Consider the following 23,263-nt stretch of genomic DNA (forward strand, 5'->3'; position numbering starts at 1 on the left):
CCCCCAGCCTCACCCCAAAAGAGCTCATGCCATAAGCCGTAGTGGGGGGATGTGCTCCACAGGAGTGGGCTGTGCTCCGTGGGAGTAGGGTGTGCTCCACAGTGCTGGGGTGCTCTCCACAGGGGTGGCGTGTGCTCCACAGGGGTGGGATGTGCTCCATAGGGTAGTGTGTTCTCCGAGGGGAGGGTGTTCTCCATGGGGGAGTTGTTCTCCACAGAGGGAAGTGTGAGCTCCATTGAGTGTGCATTGGCCCAGAGGGCACATCATGCTGTGGAGGCAAGGAATGGACCCTGGCTCAAGGCTTGCTCTTCCTGTAGTCCTTCTGACTCCAAGCAGGCTAGACAAGGATCCTGGAACCCTTGGGAGCCTTGGCACTCCAGAGTCCCCCAAGACTCTGACACTCCTGAGGAGCTTCAGTGATGGCATGTCTTTGTGGCTTCTATAAATCGGGACAGTTGGATTTCCCAGGGTTTGGATCACATGTCTCTGGCTCTTCTGTCTGCTCCTGGGTTGAAGTGACCCCCTCCAGACAGGTGCCATGAGGTGCCTCGTGTTCTGCCCAGTCAGTGGTGCTTTATTCTAGTGCGTTCCCAAGTTGCCCTCAAGTCTGTGTGTCCCAAAAGTAAGATGAGTATTTGAATCAGCATTCAGGGCCTCTTTAAGGTCAGGGTTAAATCCTGCCTAAGCCAACCCCAGGCCAGTAGAAGTGCAAGCCTGGACATGCCTTTGTCACTGAAGGTGCTGCAGCCCACTGGGTCAGGGCAGGTCATGCCGTAATGCTGCTGGGGCCCTGTGTGTGTCTGGGTTGGGTGATTCAACCTGGAAGCTGCCACCTCCCACACGAGAGCATTTCTGGCTCTTTTGACTCCTGCCACATATTTGTCTCATGCAAGATGAGGTCTTGGTGTCGGTCCTGCTGCAGAGCAGTGCTGAGCCCTGGGATCCACCCAGGCCGGGGTGGCTCAGCCCTCTATGGCAAGAGTGGAAAAAGAGGCTGGGTTGAAGCTGAATAAAAGAGCAACAACACAATCACCCAGCCAGGCCTCCCACAGTTCAGTGCGGATTTGTTTGAGCCCCAGGAGTGCACACCCTGAACTGTGACCCCATCTGGGATGAGGCACAAGGCAGTGCTGAACATGGAGGACTTCATCCTCATCTTCATCTGCTCATAGTCCCATGTATTTGTTCCAATTTTATTTTAAATCCCTCCCTCGGACAGAGGCAGGAATTTCCTACGCTCAAATTCAAGCCAGGACAATCACTATAAAATAAAATGAAACCTGGGTCTTCCATTTCAGGGGATGGGAAAATTACAGGGTAGAAAATCACTCTTCTGTAGCTGCCCAGCCTTGATTGCTCAGCTAAGTCTTGCTGCAGATTGGTCAAGGTGGTGTGCCCCAGGTGGACCAGTTTTCCTGCACTTTGCTGGTGCCATCCAGATATGCTCCTTCCCTTTGGTCCTTGTACCTCGTGATACAGGGTCACACCACTCCTTCCCCAGCAGCTGGTGTCCGCAGGGGACACTGCTGCTGGACACCACCACGCTGACCTGGTGATATGGTAGCACAGCCCAGTTCTGGTGTGGAGACAAGGCTGCTCCATCAGGCTTTCCTCTGGACACCTGTGCTCCCACCCAAACTGCATGGCCTCGCCATTAGCATCCTCATCCAAGAACGTTTGAGTAAAGCGGGGAACAGCGAACCCGTCACCCTCTGCTGAGGAGTTCTCTGTCCTGCAGTTTGGTTTTGTCCCGATGTGGAGGGGCAGAGTTCCCCAGAGCATCCCAGGAAGGGGCTGGGAACCTTGTGCTGTCAGGAGCTGGCGGAGCAGCCTTGGGATGGCCACGCTGTGCTCAGCTGCCCTGGCCAGGTCACCAGCACCAGCTCTGCTCTGCTTTCCCTTTTCTAATGGGTGAATTTTCGACAACCTAAGTTGTTCATGATGGAGTAGAGTCCCCAGGACAAGGACAGGCTTATCCAGCACTCAGTGGTATCCTCAGCCTTGGAGGATCTGTTCCAGCTGGGCTGATGGTTGTCTTGTGCTGAGTCACCTTGACTCTTCTTTTGTCCTCAGACCATGACATGCTGCCCAGGAGAGAGGCCAGCTCCCACCACGGTGTCTGAGCTCCCTGTCCCGGCAGTGAGAGGCAGCCAGGAGGGAACCTGCACTCTGCAGCTGCCCTGGCTGAACAGGGACCTCACTGCTCCTGCAGCCCCGAGCCTCAGCCTTGCCTGGGTCTCCCTGGGGACAGGGACTAGCTGCCTGCAGCTTTCCCTACGTGCTTCCCTGGTCCATGATGCTGGGAGGATTCCTGCCCCACTGGGATCTTCCTGCCCATTTGGTTCTTTGGCTCAGTCTCTCCCTGGAGAGACCCTTGCTCTCAGTACCCTCTTGAGAATCACTTTATATCCTTCGTGGAACAAGATTGTAAAGCCAGGTGTGAAATAAGGAGGTGAGGGAACTGAGGAGCTGATGGAGAGCCTGGAGCGAGTTCACCGGTTTCCAAAGGAGGGATCTTCTTCCTTGTTGAGCTCCCATGACTGTGGTAAGGACTATGGCAGCACCAGGCAGAGTCTTTGGAGTCTCATGGCACAGGTGGCACAGGAGTGGTGTGATGCCAGACCGAGAGACCTCCCGTGCCTGATGCTCACAGAGAAGTGGGATGGCTCTGAGGGGCACGAGGCGGGTCCTACAGGTGCCTGGCACCACCGCTGTGCCCCCACCTTGCCCAACACTGGCCCCAGCCTGCAGGAACCTGGGGCTGTGCAGGGCAGGAGGACTCTGCAACCTCCTCTCAGCTGCCTCCAGGAGCACCAGAGTTTGCTCCCAGGTGTCACCCCAGAGTGAAACCCAAGAGAGCTCCCGATAAGGGAGGGCAGCTATAAATGTCCTGTCCTGTGTAGGTTTCGCTATATCGAGGGGAGGAAGGGAACACTAAAGTCTCCTCTTAATCCGCAGTCTGGTTTTGTGCTGAGACGAAGGGAACAGATCCCCTGTGACTGCACCCAGGGTGCCTCCCCCGAGTCCCAGTGTCTGTGCAGAGCCGGTGTGTGCCCATCCCTGCACGCGGCATGGCCCCAGGACACCCCTCCAAGCCCTGCCCACCACCCACCCCAATGACCTGAAAAATACACCACCACCCAGAGTAAAATTAGCCTGGGGCTATTTCCAGTCAGGCCAGCAACTCTGCTTGGGGGCAATACCAGTGGCACGGCTGGATATGTCATAGCCCTGGCTGGAGAAGGAGCGCAGCTGCCACACCAGAACAGTGTAAGATGTGGGACCATGGCTACAGCCAGCCAGGCATGGGGTGGGGATCTGGAGAGAGGGGCTGCAACTTGGCTGCAAATGGCCAAGCTCCATTTTCTACCCCCCTGGAGATGTTTGGGGTTTGTAGTTATTCCCTCAGGCTGAGCCACAGCCACATGCACAGGGCCTGGGGAGGCAGCACTGCAGTGCACAGCCACATTAGGGCCACGGTGGAGAAAATTCCCAGCCCACCACTGCACATCTGGTGCCTGACAGGAGATGAGCTGATGGACATCGGACTTCAGTGCCTGCAGGTCTCAGATGAATCAGGCCAGCAGAGTCCTGGTCTCATCCTGGCTCTGGTCCTCCTCCTGCTGCCCCTCTCCCACAGGCACAAAAGCAGACCACCTTGCAGCTGTGCTGCCTTGGGCATGCCCAGGAGCGAGCCCCTCTGTACAGAGCCGTGCCTCGTGTGCAGCCGGCTCCTAAAAACCTGAGCACGAGCCACCTCCATGTGCTGGCAGTCATGGATGGGCAGCGTCAATGGTCGTGTTTGCTCTGGGTGCTGCCAAGCACCTGCTTGTGCTGGCAGGGCATCCTCCAGCAGCCCAGCACAGAGGCAGGGAGAGGGGTCCTGCCGTGGCGGGGTGCTAGGTGAGCCAGGCTCTGCCGGTGCTGGTCGGGAACTGCAGACTGGGGCCGAGGTCACCCCCAAGGCAGATGGGAGACAGCAGCTCTGTCCTTCCATGAGCCCTAAGCTGACCTCAGCTGGGTGTATCCGGTCTCACCACGCCAGGCTGGGGTGGAGGTAAACACTGCAGAGCTCGGTGACAGGTCTGAGAGCCCTCAAGGACTCTGTGGCATTTCAAACATCCTCCCCCAGATACTATGAGAGGCAGAGTCCCGCTGTGTATACCTTGGCACCTTGCTGAAGGACCATGTCACCCTCCCCTGGAGCCAGGAGAGGAATTAGGATCACAGTTACATTGGAGATGGGACTCCAAATTTGAGGAGAGGACAGGGGGAAAGTTTTTCCTTTGCTCTTCGGGCACCATCCCAAGACCTTTGATACACAGAGAAGTATTAAAATACACACAATCCCTGGTAACCCCGTGCCTCTGGGTTACGTCATCTGGGTCCTGGGTGCAGGCCGAGTGTGAGTGTGGTGGCAGCCGCAGCCAGATGCAGCTCTGCAGCGCTCACCCTGCCTGGATCAAGCTTGGTGGTGGCACTGGTCCGGAGGAGCACTGCACTGGCTGTGCCCAGCTCCACTCCAGGGCATCGTGGCTCCACTGCCCAGGACCTCCCTAGGCGGGTGAAGCGCCCCTGGCCCTGTGTCACCATCCTGGCTCTGTTCCATCACAGCAGCAAGACCTGTCCCCTGGCACGGGGATGCTGGGGACACGTGTGCCTGTCACTTTGCTCCTTGGATAGTGGCCTGCCCAAGCATGGCTCTTTCCAAGGAGCTGACCTTAAAAAGAGCAAAACACAGGCTGCTTTGAAGGTTCCTGCTCTCAGGCATTTCCATCGGGTCTTGGCAGGCACCCTGGCCCTGCCAGCCAAGCTCTCCCACCAGGAGGGTGGCTGTCACCGAGCCCAGCCACTGCTGCCTTATAAGGACCCTTCACTGAAATTGCCCTTGGATCCCTCTGCTCTCTCCATGTTGCACGTGGAGATGAAACCCTCAAGAACCACCAAACCACTCCAGGCAGAAGATGCCCCTGCACCTTCTCCCATTATCTCCTACATGAAGCCCAGGCTTCTGCTTCTCTGAAAGTCTCCTTCTTCTCTCTGAAGGAGAGCTAGCAAAGACCTTTCATGGTTTCCAGGATTAGCTGCTCCACCAAAATGTCTTAAAAAACAATTTTCTCGCCTTTTTTGGAATATTAAGGAAGAAGCCAAAAAGCTTATTTGCCTGACTTCTCCTTAACCCCCTTCCAAATATTTGAGTACCTGAGGATCCCAAAAATGGAGAGGCTTTGACCTGTGATACAGTTGAGCACAAGAGCAAGAAGGGGCCCTAAGTCAGCACATAGCCCAAAAATAGAATGAGGGTTATCTGAAAAATGCACTAAATATAGACAAAAGTGTTTCAGCCCCAGCTGCAGCGGGGCCAGCCCAGCACAGGGCTCAGTGTCACTTGCAGACAGACAGGATTTTAAAGGCCTGCAGTCCCAGCTGACACGCTCAGAGCAGCTTCATGTCATACCTCGGTCGGTTACAGCCCCACCTCACTCTGCCTCGGCTCTCAGGGCACCCAAAGTGAGTGCCCAGGATTCCCATCCCCGGGGGTGCTCCCAGGGTGAGGAGGAGGCAGCAGCCCAGCTCTGTACAACCCCAGACACATGGAACCTGCACTGCAGGTCTGCACTGGCTTTTGGAGGGCACAGGCACAGGTGATCCTGCTGGGAGTGAATCCCACAGCCACCAACCAGAATCCCACAGCCACCAAACCTCTCAAATCACTCAGAACTTCACAACTGACTTTGCTGTTGGTTTAAAGCAGAGGGGAAGGCGCAGGCAAGGGCTCCCTTCATCCGAGTCAGGTCATTCAGCTCCATTTACAGCACAGTGGGAAAACTTCCAGTTTTCTGGCGCTTCACAGCCCTGTGAAAGCCTGGCCCTTCCTTCTGCCCTGCCCAAAGTGGAATGGCAACCTGCTGCAGAAGCTTTCAGGAAGGGGGGTCCAGGCAGCCCTGAGCCCATGCAACATTGCTGCCTCTGGCACCATGCAGAGGGGATGTCCCCAGTGAGTCTCTCCTTGCCCAGGCTGGGGCACTAAAACCAGGTCCAGGGGAGAATTTTTCTGCCTGCAGCCTGCCAGACCCCTTGACCTGATAGATCCACCTCCTCTCCATCTCCTGCCCATCAAGGTGTGGGAGTGACCGTACCATCCTGACGCACATGTTCCAAGGACAAGCATGGACTGGGGGAGGAGAGGGCAGCAGGAGGGAAGGAAGGGAATTTTGCCCATGCGATCCCCAGGCACTGGAGGACTTCTCTCCCAGGAGATCTCCAGAGCTCTGGGTGAGCACCAAAATGGATCTATCAGCTCTGCATGTTTCTAGGGTTTGGTGGCTTTTGGTCACCAGCTCCTGGGATTAAAAAAACTGACTGCAAGGACTGACAAAGGTGGAAAAAAGCACATAAAATGTGTCTTATAGGGCCAAGTCTTGCTATATTTTTGAAATGAGATTGGAAAGTTTCCTTGAAAAAGGTCCAAGATCCTTTGAAGTTCTCATGGCTCATTGCCTGCAGCCCGAGTGAGCCCTGGCAGCCTGGCATCCTCCTCTGCTGGTGCTGGCAGCAGATCCAAGGAACAGCCTCACCTTCAGCAGTGGGGTCTCTTTTGGGAACAAAGCCACACCTGGAGCACAAGGCTGCCTTCCTCCCCCAGTGCTCCCAGATGCACTTTATTTGTGGATTTTTAGGTAAATGCACACTTTTCCAGGCAGGTCTGATGCAGGCAGCTCAGCAAGGAGCACGGAAATTGCTGCTGCTCTGCAGGGCACTGCCCTCAGGAGCCAAGGTGCTTCCCCAGCATTTCTGCTCCCAGCTCGCATCAGCCCTTCCTGACCTCCAGCTGCAGCCACCCAGTTTCAGCCACCGAGGGAGCTGGTTTTGCAACACCAGAAACACAAACAGCCTCCAGGACCTGTGCCCAGATCTCCCCTGATGCCCCAGACTTTCTGAATAGCTTCTTTCATAAAAACAGTGTCATGGCAGGGTGCAGATAAGCTCTGACAAACAGCGCCAGGTGTTCCTGTCCTCACCTGTCCTTCATGGGACTGTGACACCCCATCATTAGAGTTGAGACCAGGAAGGGGCTGGTAGGTGAGGCCAGCACAGGAATTGCCCATGGGTGTGCAGGGCAGGGTGCTCACTGGTGGATGAGGAGAACCCGTAACATGGAGGAGGAACGGGAAGGGGAAGTGCTGCTGTTGGTAACCCTGGGGGCTCGAGGCTCCTGCGAGGCCTCTCCCTTCTCCTCCCGGGAGCAGGGTCACCTGTGGGAGGGGCATTGGAGATGGAGGACAAACAGCACTTTGTGGCACTCAGAGCTGAGAGTGCTCCAGCAGGCGTGGGTCGCTGTGCCCACCCGCCCATGACCTGGGTAGGCAGAGGGACAGGGGCAGAGCCTCCTCTGTGCGCCATCCACTTCTCAAAGTTACAGGGCTGGACTCCGCCTGGATGAGGGCACCATGACCCTCATCCAGCAAAGCATGTGCATGGCTGGTGGTCAGAGCCAGCTGGGATGAAGCCAGGCAGCCCTGGGAATAACTCCCCACACACCACTCCTCTCCTGCACCACCACCTGGGCAGCAGCTCCAGCAGTAGCGTGGGATTGTGCCTGTGGAGTAGGGTTTGACCTCAGGGAAACTTCCCTGAGCAAGGACACCAGAGAGGTTGTTATGGCCTGGCCCAAAATGAGGGGAATCAAAGCATGGATCCAATGGGCAAAATCACCCCATATACTTCACCCAGCTCCTGTCTCTGCATTAAAAACCCCACGTCCCTGCAGCACTGTTGCCAGCTCTGCTGCATGCCTTCCCGGGCAGGCATTACTCCCAGGAAATAAAATTCCTGTGAATTTTTTTTCAATAAACCTCTTTCCTGGTCTTGTCCAAATTAAAGCAATGAGAGCAGAGCAGCAGCAGAAGGAGTATGTCCAGGAGCACTGCTGCTTTTCTGGCTACAAACCTCTCACCTGGGAACCGTCACACACCTGGATGAAAGGCTCCTGCAGAACTGCTTCTCCTGTGAACCCCATTTTGCCCCAGTTGGATAATTGGGGGGTGTGTGTGTATAACTTGGGTCATTAAAATACCCCTTTTTACTTCCTGCTCTTCTGCACCCGGAGGCCGCTGTCAAGGTGATGCAAGAGACAGCTGTGATTGCAGCTGGGTGGCACCAGCACCATCCCTGCTCTCCTGCCCTGGTACACAGGGTGTTGTGCAAGGGGGGATTTACTGAGCTGGTGTGAAAGTACAGCTGGAGAGAGAGGTTGGGAGGTGGGGGAGATGTGGAAAAGCAACAGAGAGGATAGAAACCATTCTTTTGGTTACCAAAAAGTCTTTTAGATGTGCCTAATTCAGCATCCCAAACCCTGCAAATGGGATGGAGCCAGAATGTTGTCTCCCCCCGCTGGAGCTGGCATCAGTGGGGCTGGTTCAAGGGGTGGCCATTACAGAGGAACACTCACAGACGTGCTTCTCTTTAGGAAGATCCTTCTGAGGGCAGCAGGACTCCAGCTGCTCCTGCGCCACCCTATAACCAGGAACCTAAAGGTGGTGTTTCCATCGCCAGCTCTATCTGACAGAAATCTGAAGAAAAACAAAGGTGAATCAATTTGACCATCCCACGGAGGGCAGTGCATCCCCCGCCCTGCTGCCCTGGGGTCAGGCAGCAGTGACCAGGAGGAGAGTGACCAGGTCAGCGCCCGGCCCAGGGTTCCCTCCATGCCCACCCCCAGCAGGACCAGTGGGTGGCACCGGCACGGCTGGGGCTGTGCTGGGTTCATGTGGCAGCGAGGACCGTGTCCAGCAGACCTTCCCAGTGCCGTGCAGGCAGCGGAGCCGGGGCGGGCACTGACAAAAACACCCTGGGGACAAAAGCTGGGGAAGGCTGGCCTGAGCAATCTGGCCGGGCGAGTAGAGTCAGGGTGGCAAAGAGCAGGAGAGGCAGGTTTGGGAGAAGGACAGCACCTCCTCAGAGCTTCCTCCAAACAGCCTGGGCAGCCTGGACCGGTCCTTCCGCAGCCAGATCGCCTGGACGTGAGTCCGTGTAGTGGCCATGGAACCCCCCGTGGCTGCCCGGGGAAAGCAGCAAAGCCACAGGTGCGGTGGGTGAGAGGCAGAGCAGGGCACCCCCAGGGTCTGTCTGTCTGTCCTGCCTCCTGCCACCCGCCAGCACAGCCCTGACCCGCTGTCGGAGCAGGCGGGTGGGTCCGGGTGCCGGGATGGAGGGGGCAGTGCCCACCTTGCGCTCCCCCTCCCGTGGGCCCTGCAGACCACCGTGGTTACCGTGGCAGGTGTGGATGGTCTCTGGAGCATGGCACTGCGGTAGCAGAGGTGCTGGGGTGGCACCTACAACAGTCTGGAGCTACCTTCCCCCTGAGGAGGGCTGTGGGGCTCCATTCCCCTCCCTGTGCCCCAGAGTCCCTCCTTGTGAGAAAAGGAATGGCCATCATGGGTAGAGGCAGGCAGTGGGTGCACCCCAATGGGACAGGGTCCATCCCAGAGAGCCAGGGTGCACCCCAACAGCACAGGGTGAACCCCAGTGCTCTCGTCCTTCCCGAGGCAGGACACAGGGAGAGGGTTTGGCCAGGGCAGGGCTGCAGCACAGGAGCTCTGGCTGCAGGGATGCTCTGCTGTGGTGGCACCTGGGAGGACATGGTTTTCCAGATGTTGGCTATAAACATCCCATTGCTTTCCCAGAGCTCATAGCTCAGAGACCCCCAACACTCCTGGCCACGGGATGGGGAGAGCATGGGGATGTGGTTGGCAGCTCAGGCAACGTGTGACAAGCACAAGGGAAGGGTCCCTGGGGCAGCTGACAGCCGAGTCATGCACCATAGGACAGGCAGGGTGGGGACTTCAAAGAGCCCGGTCCCACGGGACAAAACAGGTGGGGAGTCACTCCTCTGGCAGAGCCGGTCTGAGGGCTGAGCACCCAGCAGCCATGCTGAGCATCCGGAGCAGTGTCAGTCACAGCCAGGCAGGTCATGCCTCATGGAGGCTTTGGGCATGACCACAAATGGCCCCAGGTTCAGGCACGGGAGGGAGGAAGGACCTGAGGTCACCGGCTGAGTCACTGGCAGGTCTGAGCACCACAGTCCCCAGCTCCAGCCACGGGCTCCCCTCCAGCCCCACTGCCCAAAGCACTGCCCGGCACCTCCTTCCCACTGTCACACCTTGGCTGAACTTCTGCCCTCTCGCTGAGAATGCCTCTCCCCGTTCTTTTTCTCCTGACACCCCCACCTGTGCCAGGAGGCTCATCCCCACCAAACTGGTGCCAGGAGGAGACCTCCAGGAGCACTCAGGGTTGGGGAGACCTGTGTACAGGCAGGGTCATCCTCAGCTCTGACAGGAGCCAGCCCTCAGAGCTCGCCCAGCACCAGGAGACAGAGCTGGGAGTCCTCTGCTCTGATGACACACCTCTGTCCCAGGCAACCTGGCACAGACACAGTGGTGCCAGCACCTCCTGCCCAGCTCAGCCAGCAGTCCAGGCTGTGCTGAGCTGGACACTTCCCAGCTGGTTTGCTCATGGCCAGCACCTTGCACCAGGGCTTGAGGAGAGCAGAGATTTTTTTAATAACCTTAAAAGCCTGGGAGCATCTGGATGAGGCCTTGGGGTGAGGCTGGAACGTCCTGAGCTACATTTGCTGCCAGGGAAGAAAACACGTGGCTCTGTCCCTGCCCACGGGGTCCTGGGGGGTTTGTTACATGAGACAGATGTTTGCTACCTTGGAGGTTTTGCTGTCGGCTGGGGAAGCCCGGCTGGGGAAGCCTGGCTTGTGCACCCCACAGCAGAGGGAAGGGAGCTCCTCGCAGCCCAGGAGCACCACACAGACCATGGTCCCAATACCCCCAGGATCAGCCACCCACCAGGGCTCTGACAGGTCAGGGTGGTGTGGGTGGAGGGAGGGACCAGCCAGACCCTGAGCTGCAAAGTTTTCTAATTAAGAAATGCAGCATATTTTCAATCTGGAAGCAGCCTGTCCTCCAGGTGGGAAGAGGCAGAGGGGACAAGGGAGAAGTCTCGAGTGAAGGACCATTTATGGGGGAATGTGGTTTTGGAGAGCCTCCCTTGCTCCTCATCCCCAGGGGGACAGAAACAGGGCAGAGAGTGGGGCTGGCTGCGGGGTGAGCAGCAGTGCTTTTGTGCAGGTTCACAGCAGGATGGCCATGCCAGGGGACTTTCAAAGAGCTGTGGGGCTCATGTGTCCATGTAGTGCTCCAGCCAATGGCAGAGTAAGATGTTTAGGTTGGATATTAGGAAAAATTTCTTCATGGAAAGGATGGTCAGGAATTAGACCAGGCTTCCCAGGGCAGTGGTGGAGTCACCATCCCTGGAAGTGTTAAAAAAAACATGTAGATGTGGCACTTGGGGACACAGCTTAGTGGTGGACCTGGGTTAACAGCTCAACTGGATAATCTTAAGAGGTCTTTTCCAACCTTAATGATTCCACGACTCTGTGTTGGACACCCTGAGCACCCTGGTGCTTTCGTGCAGGGTTCAAGACATCCTGTGCTCTGGACATGTCCTCCCCTTCACGCTGTGGGGGAAAGTTGTGCTGTGCGGAGCTGCTGTGGCCAGAACCCTGGGGCTGAGGAGGGGATAGTACTGTGCAGGGAGAACATTTGCTGTCCCTGCAGTCCACACATTTTTCCTCTTTCTCCAGGCCAGACCACTGCAAGCTGTGGGTTCCTCCATGCTGGGTGCACCAAGAGCTGTTGCCAGGCCTCAGGACTCTCATTTTCCAGTAACAGGCATGACTCAGTCACCCTGCTTGACTTGGTGGCCTTCCTTTTCTATGACCGTCCTCTACTCGTCTCTCCTGGAAAATGATCCTTGATTTTAATTACCAGGTCCCAAGCAGAGGGAACCAGGGGATTAGGACTGGAGCTGGGCTCAGGATCTGAAGATTCATTCACATTTGACTTAAAGCAAGCACCTTCTACTCTCCCTACTTTTGTTTTGCTTTTGGAAAAGAAAACAGATCCTTCCTCTTGCCTCTGTCAGTGCAATCTCCATTAGTGCTAAAAATTACTGTACTTGTAATGTCACAAAAACTGTACAAAATGCTCGCTCAGACCCCATAGTGCCCACTAAATGCCATTAGCAGGACATTTGGGTTAACTTCAGTTGTAAGATTTGACTAATAAGGGCATTCCCCACTGGTTCATTCCAGAGAAAATCATGAACTCTCAGCATGGTTTGGGTTGGACTTTCAATCCCATCCCATTCCACCTCCTGCCATGGGCAGGGACACCTTGTACCACACCAAGCTGCTCCAAGCCCTGTCCAACCTGGCCTTGAATACTTCCAGGGCTGGGGCAGCCACAGCAGCTCTGGGCAGCCTGTGCTAGGACTTCACCATGCTCAAGATAACAAAATCCTCTTTGCAACAGAAGTCTCTTCCCTGCAGGCATCTCTCTGCATGCAGGAGGTGTCCTCTGCCCTGCAGAGCTGCCAGAGCTGCCAGGGCAGGGGGACAGTACAGCCCTTGCTCCCTGTGCAGCGCAGGTGAGGCACAGGGGCACGTGGGCCCTTCCCATCCACAGGTGGGATTCCCGTGTCTATCCCAGCTCCATCTCACAGAGGAGCAGTCCCTGCCCTTGTCCCCTCTGTCACAGTCTGGCAGCCCTCAACAGTTCAACCCATGAGAATGTGGAAAGACAACTTCAGGGCAACCCATGCCTCCATTTTCCTTTCATCTGGTCTTGCACATCCCCTCTTTGCTCCTCAGACTGGACTTAATCCCAGCTCCTGCAGCTGAAATCCGAGGTGGCAACGCGAACCCTTCCAGCAACTGGTCCTTAAATGGGCTTTCTGTGGGGAATTCCCAGGAACTAACCAGTATCTCTGTAATACAAATCAATACCCACAGAATTTAAAGATTAGGAGGAGGAGTACTTCTAGATGTCACCCAGGGTCACCAAATGGTGAAAGTCACAAGTCTGCACTTCCTGGGGCTGATGTTGATTTTGCTGCATTGGTTTGGACCAGGATCAAACTTTCCACAAGTTTGATTGATGTTTTGGGGAAGAGCCTGCCACTCACCTGACTTTTATCATTTAGCCCATTCTCTCCCATCCCTTCTGAGGATTAACTGGAAAAATATTGATCGAGATAGTGGTTTCAGCTTAGCAGTGGCTTTCCAAGGCAGGGCTGCTTCCCACTCTAAGGACAGCATTGTTGCCTTATGGAACTAAGCAGGCATGGACAGAAAACTTGTCACAGGATGAATCTGAAATTCCATTACTTTAAACCAAGAAATATGTTCACTGTTACTAAAGCTGCACACAAGGAGGCGGGCTCTGTATTCCTGATGCCTTTATTTCCAAGCAGACAATCAAAACTTGTACTTCAATGGTTTAAAACAACACCAAGCTTTTACAGGGCAAAAATATTTGACTCACAAGTGCCCACAGGCTCTGGCACTCATTTCCCATGGTTCTGCAGCCACCTCCAGCGGCTGCCAGAGCCCACACAACAGGAAACCTCTGTGCCATCCACAGAGTACAGCACTGTAGAACACCACGTGCCTTTTTTCCACATTCCTAATGGAAAACAAGGCAAAAGACAGGACAAACCCTCAGGCACCTCCACTGCAGTGCTCTGGGGCTGGATCAGGCATGAGAGGACAGGTCTGGGGGAAGACCTGGTGCTCCAGGAATGCTCAGCAGCTGGGAAGGGCTGCTCCGGTGCCCTACAGGACCAATACACACCCCCCTGCACAAACCCCTCCTGCAGCTGAAGGCCCAGCTGGCTGGGAGGGCACAGGTTGTTTTTTCACCCCTCCACTGGACACTTGGGTGTGCAAGCAGGGCGGAGTTCAGCCCAGCAACAGTGCCTGAGTGATATGCTAAGGCCTGAACAGCCTGAGTCGACTTACAAGATGAATCTTGAACATGATGCTATTAATACCATCAAGGTTCTTCAGTTAAAAATAAATGATTAAAACATTTATGTTAGTTGTTCTTAATGCCAAACTGCCTGTTGTAGAGATGTTTGTATAACCTTGTGTAGGGTATCCTCCCAACAGATACCCCTAGAGACTTGTTAGTAGAATATTTTAGGCAAAACCCTCCCAGTCGTGGCCTGGGCTCTGGCCAAGCCCTGTCCCCAGCTGGTCAGGGAGTGGGCCGTCAGATCCAGGTGTTTTCTGCACAAAAAGGTAAACAAGTCATTTGGACTTGTCAATTTGGGCCTATAAAGCTGGAGCCCTTTTGTGGGTGAGCAGGAGGCCTTGGCTATGGGTGGATGCACTGTGTAGGATTTCCCCAATTGCCAGGAAGGGTTCTCCAGGTCCTCGCTGCAAACGGGGCTCCCCAGTGACTGTGGATCTGGATGATGGTGGAGTGTTTAGGTGATTGGTGGTGTATCTTTCTCAATCACTATTCTCTCTCTCTCTCTCTCTCTCCTATAGTAATGATTAGATGCATTCCCTTGCTTCTTTTTACTCATTGCTAAAGCCACGTGAGTAACAAGCTTGTTTTACCAAATGTATCCTTTTACCTCTGTTTTGCCTCAATATTAATAGTAAAACAAGATCATTCTTCCTATTGGTGTCTGTGTCCATTCTATTGCCCCCATCAAATGGCAAAACAATGAGCAGGGAAGGGAAGCAGGGAAGGGGCGCAGGGAGGGGATTCATTGCTCAGAAATGCCCATAGGGCTTCTCTGCATCTGGCTCTTGCCTGAAAACACACACTTGCCTTGAAGACAAAGAAATCTAATGAAGTGTTAGAGAAAACACTCTGCACTCACAGTCCCTGCAGCATACAAAGACACAGTGCAGTTCAGCAGCTGCCAGCCAAAACCCAGCTTCTTGTTCTTAAGACACACTGACACTCCTGTGCAACCACACAGGGAGAGGGACATCCATCATACGAGCTGTGGCCTCAAACTGCTGTCAGCAAAGGCTGAGGCAGAAGGAACGAGCCACGTGTGTCAGAACAACAGAGTGAGAGTGGCGCCAGGACTGGGATGTGGGAGGTCCCCAGGAGGGTGAACCCAGCAGCAGCTCCTGCTCCCAGAGGCACTGAGTGACCAGCAGTGCCTGGGCAGCTGGAAGAAACCTGCCCGAGGAAGCATGTGCTTTGTCCTTCCCCACTTTCCCTGGCTCACTGTCACCAGCAGCTCCTCCTCGGCTGGGACAGTGCAGAGCTCAGGGGCAGACCCAAGCAGGATTCACAGATCTGGTTCCTACTGGCTTCCCACAGAGGAAAACACAGCAAGGAAACAGAGCGTGATACACAGAGCTGCTGTTCATAACCCACTTTGCCTTTCCAGTCTCTCTTGCTCCAGCTGTTACACACCTGCCTGGTTTTCTTTCACTTGAAAAGGAGGAAGGAAATGGGGCTGCTGACTGTGAATGCTCAGCCAGTGTCCTCAGGATACTGGATCTGACCCAACCTTTTGGTGTAAAAGTCTTGAAAGCCAATATTCTACTTGATCAGAACAAAACCCATGTGTTTATTATAAATTACTGAATCTAGAAGATGTGCAAGGCTATTCAGTTGCAAAACCATCATCCAGAATACTGCAGATCTGGCTGTAGTTTTGTTGCCACATCAGAATGGCTATTAGGCTCCTTGATGTATTAAAATCACAGATATGCAGGAATCAAAATGCTGAATGTTCTCAGCAGAGCAAAGACAAAGCATTTGCCCTCAACAGGGGAGGGAAGGGAATCGATAGCAACATGCTTGATTACTGTTTCATTAGCCACGTTAATCTGCCACCAGGATGTAACCAATGTCGTGCCCAAATACACCATCCCATTGTCTGGGAAAGCATTAACGGCTTCAGGGCTTATCTAGATACAACAAATGCAGCAGCAACCTAAAAAAAGGCTGAAGTGGCAGTTCATAGTGAAATTTGTGATCCCTAGAGAGCTCTCGAGGCGTCACTTTCTAATCAAGCTCAGTCGCTGCAGTGCTTCCGGCTCCAGGAGTGAGGGACTCTGGTGCTGGAAAGGGGCAGGGATTGCACTGCCCCTCTCCTTCACTTTTCCAGCAGCCTCAGTGCTGGCTCCCACAGTCACCTGCATCCACGGCCCTCACACTCCTTTCACACCTTTTTAAATATATATATTTTTTAATGACAACACGATGTTATCTTGCTGCAGCTCAGCTCCTTGCTCCTCTCTGAATGCACCATTCTAGCCAGAATCTGTCTTAAATCTTGAAAGAATAGGTTTGAGCTGTCCTTGGCCAGATTCACTCTGAAATCCAAGGTCCTTGCAGTTGTGTTTGCACTAATCCCTCTGTATCAAGTGCTCCAGTTGGTCTAGCTCCAGGTGGTTATTATGGCAACGACACTAACAAAGCCTTGTTCCAATTACAGCTTTGTCAAGACTGGATCACAACATTTAAGTTGCTTTTACTTTTGTCTGCAGTCTGCAAATTTGCAGAACCTGAGCCTCTTCAGTCTTTGAAGGACTGTCAGTGAAGGTGGTTGTGTGGCTCTGATCTGTATGACCTGGAGTGACATCAGTAAGCAGTGGGCAGCTGGAGGTGGAAAAGCTTCACACCACCTTTATTAACTTTTCTGTCACACAGCTGGGTTTCTCCCTGCTGGCCCTCCTCCCCAGCCTGGACAGTGTAAATGTCATGGTAATGTGATACCTTTGCCCACTGAAATTCCCCACTAGAGAAGTATGCATCTTTTTTCCTGAAGCACCAGGTTCAGTGGTGCTTTAGGAGCAGTGCTGGTTTAGGAGCTCTGATTTGCCTGTTCCCTGCCTCCAGGCTTCAGGAGGAAGGCTAAGTGACGGATTTGAGAGGTTCTATGTAAAATGGGCCCCTGCATGGTGAGACCTTTCCTAGCTGAGGGAGACCAAAAAGGTGAGGTTGGTGGGGTGAGAATTTTTACACTGGTTGTTTAAAAGCAAACCTTGATTTCTGGAATTTCTGTGCAAATGTAACTGTGTGAATGCCTGCTCTTCACCATCACACAGCCTCTGGAGCAGCAGTCACACAGACTGCATCCCGAGCAGACCCCTACTGCTCACAGCCTCGGGTGGCTCTGCACAGAGCAGCGCATGTGGCGCTGCTCCAGACGCGCGGTCCGGGAGCAGGGAAGCAGCGGCTCTGCACTGCCTCCAGCACAGGCTGCAAGGGCTCACACACTGTCCCTGCGCTGGGACAGGGCGCTGCTGGAGTGCCTGCTTCTCAGGCAGATTCCCACGGAAACACTGTTCTAGGAAGGCAGAGCTCCAGTGTCACTGGCATGAGCTCACTGGTGAGTGAGCCCCTGCAATAGCCAAACTCAGACACTTGCCTTCTCTTTCCCAACACTTAATGATTTCCTTCTGGCTGGACTGTTCCCAGAGCTGAAAGGAGACGGAACAACTACAAATAGTTCATCCAAACCTTGCTGCCAGCGGCAACCACGCTACCTGTGATTCCCCACTGCAGCGGGGATGTTTGTGCTCCACATTACTGCAGTTGGAAAAGAACAAAATACCATGGCACTGGTCTGGCAGGGAAAAGACCCTGCTCCTGCAGCTTGCAGTGCACCTGAAAATGATCATGTGAGAAGAAAACAGAAATACAGAGGAAGGTGGAGGGGAGCAACCTGGGCAAGGGCTAGTTTGCAAAGTCTTGGTAATGCACAGATAGATCCCATTTCACTTCTTTCCCACCCGATTGCATGGCAGATCCTTGATGGAGGTAAACACTCTGACTGGGAAAAGCTGACAAGCTTCCAGGTGCACAGTGTGCTCTCTGAGTTCTCTACTCTGCCTGTTCCCATTCCTCATGTCAAGTGAAAGAGGCAAAGGAAAAAGCACATCTAGTTTTAACAATTGCTTTTCCATCCATCATACCCTGCTGGCTTCAATTCTTTCACCAAGTCCCTCACAAATGAAGAAAATCCTGTTGATTTGGAAATCTGTATTGTCAGCTTGGCAGCACACACATCCCATACGTTCCCTCTGTCCCTCCCTTCTGCTTGTCCTTCCCTCCAGCCCAGTTGGACACGCTGCCACAGCAGAGGGGTGTCTGCACATGGATACGTGGCCCTGAAAAACGCAGTCCATGCAACAGATCACAACACAGGTTACAGACTGTACGTGGCCCTTGGCTGCTCAGCCAGTGGGCATCAAAGATTGTTCTCAAACCCTCCAATTGAGCAACTCTTTAGAAAAATAAAGCCCTTCTAAATACTGACCTGTTAAACCAGGGACCTATGAACTCAACTCACCTGAAGTGCTTCTCATCATATTAAAAAAAGACCACTGGTCTGCAAGACCCTCTGCTCTTTCCTCTGCATTGCCAAGAAAGGTGCAAAGCAGATCACTCTGTCAAGGCAGACACCAGGGTGAGAGGTGAAACCAACAATCAAACCCATAAACCTTCACAAATCTGATACAAACAACCATCAGTGCAACCCAGCAAGGAATTTTGACCAGCAGAAGGGTGCCAGGTGCATCATGATGTTATTTGTGGGAGCTGATCACACACCCAGGTAGTGCAGCCGAGCGGAACGGTGGCAAAGCAATGCCAGCTGAAGGGACAGCCCATTTCTAAAGAAGTTGCTGTCAAGGTGAGTAGTTCAGCCCAAAAGCTGAACAGTGCTGTTTATCAGACCCCTTTGATTCCTCTTGCCTAACTTCAGGTGTCCAGAGTTTCGGTGTTCAGCTCACGTCATCAGCTCATCCCTTCCCCACCCAGGAGAGCTGTCTGAGGTGAGTTTGTAGCTCTCTGGACAAGCCCATCTCTCCCTCGTGTAGATGACAGGCTTCCACTAGATGATTAATTGGCTTAAGTTAGCTGGCAGGAATTAGAGCTTTCCTCTTCAGGAATTTTTTTTAAAACTTATTTTAAAACTCACTCTGGAAAATATTCAAAAAAGAAATACAATCTTTTTGAGGGCTGAGAAAAGTTGACTTGCTTTCTTACAAAGAGGTCTATCTTTCATGGAAAGGAAGTTCCTGGCACATTAAGCCACTCAGAGAAATCTGAAGTGCAGTTTATTTTCTCCTGTCTCTGAACCCAAAGAAGAAAAGCCAGTCACTCAGGCTCCATTTTTGATCCAGACCACTACTGACCTCTATAAAAGACCACAAACCTCATGCTGTCTTCTGTCAGTCAGTAGCAGAAAGACTGGAAGACACCTACAGCAGTGCTATTCCAGACTGCTAGGAAAATCTGTTGTTTTCCAAGCTAATAAACAAAAGGCAAGCACCTTTCTCCCAACAATTTCTAAAAACAGCAATACCTTTCAATTTAACAGCACTTTAACCCATGAATACCGAAAAAAAAGCAGTAATGAGAAGTCATGTAGCCCACAAAAATTAAAGGCATATGAATTTATGGGTATTTTTTCACTGACAAACCCAAAAGCTGGCAGGGGTTCTAGCCAATAACCTCCAACAGATGACAACTTAAAAATGAGAGGCAAAAGCAACTCAAATGTTTATCAGTAAAGGACCCCAGTGTAGTGAGATAAAGTATGTAAATGTGAATTTCTCGGGAAAACCAAAGCCACTGAGGGCCACTAATGACTGCAATGCAACTACTGCTGTGCAAGGTCTGTGGTGGGAAAGGCAGAAGAAAACATAGTGTAACACTGAAATGGCTGACTGTGGAAATAAAACATGACAGCTTGGCCAAAATAAATGGTGGGTGAAAATTACCCCTCTGGGACATGGGATAGGGTGGGAACAGGAAGCATCCCTGAGATATGTAAAAGTCATTGCACAGGGCCCTGATAAAATCTCAGAATAACAACAAAGCTGTGGTCTCCCAAATGCAAAAAAACTTGCATTCGACTGGAAGAGCTGCCAGGGAGGACTGGAGGGTGCCTCAGGAGTCAGAACACCTAATTTGTACAATGAGACTAGAAAAGGAGTGGCTTGTTTACCCCGAAAAATGTCACCATTGCATAATTCCAGCAGGGCACACAAGAAGTGCCCAAACCAGCATCTGTTTGCAGGAACAAAGATGAATCATCCCTGAATTGGCTCATTCCTAAACAGTGTTTTATGAAAGTTCTGTGATGCAACATCCCCAGGTTGAATCCATCCCCTGAGCGCTCCGCGTGGGTGCCTCACGCAGGCAGCGCGATCAAGGGAGCCCAGATCTTCCAGCAGCAGCAGCTCTCACTTGTGTGTTTGGCTCCTTTAGCTCTGCTCCTCTGTGTAAGGCAACAAAAGCTGGAGGCTGTAGGGCAGGCAGTGTGAAGGTCCCTGAGAGCTGCATTTGCTGCTCCCTGTGTGGACCAACAACCACTCCACAGCCCCACTGTTGCACTGCTGGTGGCACCACGGAAGGAGATCCCCAAACTTCAGCTCCTTAAACTGCTCCCAGGCCTCAGCACACCAAGCCCTCTGTGCATGTTCCTACCAAATCACTTGCAGAGCCAAGGAATTTCGGGAGGAAAGGATAGCCAGTAAATGCCCCAATGCTGCAAAAGCTACCATCAGTTTGGGGTAAACACCAGGACACAGGAGATCAGGTTTATGCCTCTGGAAAAAAAACCCCAAATTGCGGCACTAACCAAGCAAACCAGAGTTTTCTCAGAGTTCTCTGGTTTGTGTCCATTCAGCTCAGTATGAGTCTCTGACAGCTCCAAGATCTCTTCTCTGTTCTGCTGTCATCCCTCTCTGCCCCTTCACTGCTGCTGGGGAAGCAGCCAGCTGTGCTGGCTGGCTTGGAGCAGCACAGCAACACTGCCAGATCCCAAACTACTGCCTATGCAAAACTCATCCCAGCCTGGCCCTCCTGAAACTCCCCTTGATTTTCACAAAGCCTGTAGGAACCCCAAGGGCTTTAAAGGTCTACTCCTCTGTCTCATTTGGCTGAAAGTGGCTTCAGAAGTTCAAAAGGCAGCACCGTAGATGCTAAGAGAGGTGACAGAGAAATCTTCCTATTTTTACAGCCGCCTGTGAAAGCCTCCTTTCTCACTCTACCCAGCTGGGAAAATGGTTTGAGGTTTTGTAAACTATCTCACAGGTGAAAACTGTTTGTGTCTTTGTTTCCCACACTGGGAAAAATACTTTGGAAATAGGTGTTATGCCGTTCAGCCAATCCCTCTGGGAGGCGGATGGTCAAGCACCCAGTGGTGTGATGCCACTCCTTCGAACAAAGCTATATAAGCTGATTTATATAATTAAATACAGCCTTTTCTGGCCTTTGAACCTGATCCTGGATCTGTGTCGTTCTTGGGACAACAGCGACACAGCACCACAGCGTGTGTGTGTTTACTGCAACTCCTTAATGGCAGCTCTAACCCCCCAAATTAGTGGCCATCAGATAGCAACTGATACGCAACGCTCTTGTATTTGCCTTACATATTTGATGCTTTGAGGGGGCTGAATATGTCAATTAGTTTAGGAACTTCCCTCCATTGCTAGCCCCAGGATCTCCTCCTGGAGAAAGGCTGGAGCAAACTCATGCTCCAGAAAGAACTGCTGCATTTGTCATGAATTATTCTTTGACCTTTCTTTTAGCTGGCTTTGCACACCAATTAAACACAGAACAAATGTAGTGGCATGATTCCACATCTGATTCCTGCTGCCCTTGGAGATCATCCGAATCTTCCCAGGGCTGCGTCAGACAGTGCTGGACAGCACACGGCACAGCTCAGACTGGAGAAATCAGTATCCCAGAGCAGTGCAGTTTTAACCACACAGCTGTGTTCCAGTCACGCAGCAAAGCAGCAGTCACAGGCAACGGCTGTCAAGTACTTTGGATCAGAACTGCCATTTGGAGAGAACCAGCACATGAAAAAGAGCATTTCTGATCAGAAAACTCAAGAGATCGTTGTGAACAGTTGCAAACAAGAATCAGCATTTCTGACTTCATATTTACAGATGCTTGCACAAATAAATTAACTTGAATGAATTCACCCTGATTTATGACAGGATATGCCAGGCTCAGTCAGTCCTGGGGCCGTCAAGTCCCAAGGCCAGCCAGAGCCACACTCACAGAGCAGCTTTACCAGCACAACCCACACCTTCGTGCCAGAGAGCCTGAGAGCAGAGGAGCTGCCACACAACAGGCTGAGCACTGAAGCTCCCCCTATGGCCTCAGGACCAGATCTGTTGTCCCGTGGCAGTGGATGAGACCACACTTGAGGGAAGCCCTGCAAAGGCAACAGCTGAACCCCGGCGAGGGAGTGAGCACAGCAGGAAAGAGTCCCGGGACCATCTGAAGTTGGTTTTGTAGCATGAAGGGATTCATGTTCTAAGCAGCCATGGTCCAGAAAGTGCATGTGACTGACCACCCAACCCAACCAGTCTCTCCAGCGCTGGGACAGTATGTGGTCACGTGGGCCTTTAGGGACCACGTCCCAGAGGAATTCAGCCTTTCTCCATTTCTGCAGGTGGGTGCAACTCTACAGCTCTGAAGCTGCATAAATCCAATGTAAATGTTGACTTGGACATTATCCAGCTCGTTTCAATGGCAACCCCAGTACACTCAGCAAATCCTAGTTTTAATCACATGAAAAATTGCTGTCTTCACATACCACAAGAAATGTGTTTTCACTGTCACTCAATTTTTTAGGAGATTATCATGTCTTCCTTCCACTTGTCTCCATTCAGATGACGTGCTGTAAAGGTTGTTTTTGTGCAAGATTGAGTGAACAGGCTGTGCACATGCCCAGGGATGGGGATGGAGGAACAGCTGTTGGAGAACAGCAGGAAAGTCCAAGCTGGGAAGGTAGGTGGGTGAAAGTCTCCCCAGAACTCTAAAGCTCTGGAGCTGTTGCAACCACATAGACTGAGAACCTGAGTCTGCCAAGAGCCTTCTGAAACCAAACATGGCCACGAGCACTCCGTGCCCTCACAACAGCCGTGACTCTCACCACAGCCACAGCAAACATGCGGGCAGACACCATGGGGGTCTGTGAAATATCTGAAAAATAAAGAACTATCTGAGGGAATTTCCAAGCAGTTCAGAAGCCACCGACGCTCCTCGCCCGAGCTGGGCCCAGCCCCCCAGGCCCTGCTCCAGCTGGGCAGAGCTGCCATCCAGAGGAACCTCGGATCCATAGGCGGGAGGGACGGCTCGCAGGGAGCGCGATGCCGCTCGAGGACAGACCCTCCCCGTCCTCCGGCTGAGGAGGGGCTGGTCCGTGTGGTCGCCTTGGGCGAGCGCGGCCGGGACAGGGCAGCTCGGGGGACGGGGAGTGGGACCTCCGCCTGGCCGCTCCAAGCGCCCGCAGCCTCCGCGATCCTGCTAGTTAGCCCCACTCGCGGCCGCCGTAGTTCCGAGCTGGGCCGGGAGGCTGTGGCGCGAGGGTTGCTGGGACATGTAGTCTGCCTGGGTGGGCC

At 53.1% G+C, this 23,263-nt stretch overlaps 1 long non-coding RNA gene across 1 annotated transcript; it reads left to right on the plus strand.

Moving 5' to 3' along the window:
- The first annotated feature begins 1,710 nt into the window (after positions 1 to 1,710).
- LOC121661461 lies at positions 1,711 to 21,129 on the plus strand. The gene is made up of 3 exons (XR_006014979.1): positions 1,711 to 1,722; positions 11,670 to 11,675; positions 20,825 to 21,129. It is a non-coding gene; the product is annotated as an uncharacterized LOC121661461 (long non-coding RNA).
- Positions 21,130 to 23,263: the final 2,134 nt, after the last annotated feature.

Source organism: Corvus kubaryi, unplaced genomic scaffold (assembly GCF_017639235.1).
Source record: "Corvus kubaryi isolate FWS band 111438036 unplaced genomic scaffold, C.kubaryi_AGA036_p1.0 37157, whole genome shotgun sequence".
NCBI classification, from domain to species: domain Eukaryota; kingdom Metazoa; phylum Chordata; class Aves; order Passeriformes; family Corvidae; genus Corvus; species Corvus kubaryi.